Below are 1,789 nucleotides of genomic sequence, written 5' to 3' on the forward strand. Positions count from 1 at the left end.
TATACTGATCTTGCCATCGCACAGGCCCGCACTAATGCGACTAATGGCAATGCCGCTTGGACGGCTGATATGTTGCTAGGACAAGGGCAATGGATTAATAACCAGACAGTTTTTCCAATACAAGTATATCAGCAGATTAATGAAATGGCCATTAGGGCCTGGAAGTCTTTGCCCAATAGAGGGCAAGTGTCTGGCAACTTGACTAAGGTTATTCAGGGGCCAACAGAGCCGTTTTCAGACTTCGTGGCTCGTATGATAGAAGCTGCAGGAAGAATTTTTGGAGACGCAGATCAATCTATGCCCTTGATCGAACAGCTTATATTTGAGCAATGCACCAAAGATTGCCGGAGGGCTATTACGCCCTGGAAGGGGAAGGGCCTTCAAGCTTGGATGAAAGCATGTAGAGAAATTGGAGGGCCATTATCCAATGCAGGCTTAGCGGCCGCAGTACTAGCTGCTGCCAGGACCACAGGGGGAAAGAATGGAGCGTGCTTTAAGTGTGGGAAACCTGGACACGTGCGAATAAATTGCCCAAATGGAAGCCAGAGAATTGGTGAGGGAGGCCGTCAACCAGGCTTATGCCCTCGATGTAAAAAGGGGAAACACTGGGCCAATGAATGCAGATCAGTCAAGGACATTAATGGGCGACCCATAACAACACCACCTGGGTCAAAAAACGGCAAACGGGGCCCTCGTCCCCAGGGCCCTCAAATGTATGGGGCATTGCAGGGTCAGACAGAACATCAGACAGAACATTTCCCACAGAAGCCAGAAGAGCAACCTCAGGCTCTGCAGGGTTGGACATCTGTGCCACCACCCGGATGGTACTAACCCCTCAGATGGGGGTGCAACCCCTTGAATCTGACTTCCGAGGTCCCTTACCATAGGACACGGTTGGCCTCTTGTTGGGACGGTCCTCCTCAGCCTTGAGGGGATTGATGGTGACTCCGGGAGTCATAGACCCAGATTATACAGGAGTAGTTAAAGTCATGTGTGCATCCCCTCGAGGAATCTCAGTTATCTCGCCAGGGGATCGCATAGCCCAGTTATTAATATTGCCAAGTATACACAACAAATTTCCTGCCAAAGAGACCGTTAGAGGAGAAAAGGGGTTCGGATCCACAGGTATAGATATGGTGTATCTGTCCCTGGAACTCGATAAACGACCCATGCTAGGCCTAAAGATAGAAGGAAAACACTTCAAAGGCCTTTTGGATACTGGGGCAGATCGCAGCATCATCAGAAAGGAAGAGTGGCCAGCTCGCTGGCCCCTACAGTCTTCCTCACAACTCTTGCAAGGGCTGGGGTATGCAAATGCACCAGAAGTCAGCGCCAAAGAGTTGGTTTGGGTTTGTGAGGAAGGACAGACCGGTAGAATACAGCCCTTTGTGCTCAGTCTACCAGTCTCTCTGTGGGGCCGGGACGTATTGAGGCAGATGAAAATGAGGCTTACTACTGACTATTCTGAGACCAGTCAGCGCCTTATGCTTGATGCAGGTTATGTCCCAGGGAAAGGACTTGGAAAGAACCTCCAGGGAATAACATGCCCCCTGGAGCCTGTAGGAAATCAGGGGAAAAAGGGGCTGGGTTTTTCATAAGGGCCACTGAGGATGCCATTCGTATACCCTGGACCACAAACACCCCGGTCTGGGTCCCTCAGTGGCCCCTTTCCAAAGAAAAATTAGAAGCCGCCTACTCGCTGGTCCAGGAGCAACTCTCCCTGGAACATTTAGAAGTTTCCCATTCTCCCTGGAATACTCCTATTTTTGTTATTAAAAAGAAGTCAGGC

This window comes from Chionomys nivalis, chromosome 8 (assembly GCF_950005125.1).
Source record: "Chionomys nivalis chromosome 8, mChiNiv1.1, whole genome shotgun sequence".
NCBI classification, from domain to species: Eukaryota; Metazoa; Chordata; class Mammalia; order Rodentia; family Cricetidae; genus Chionomys; species Chionomys nivalis.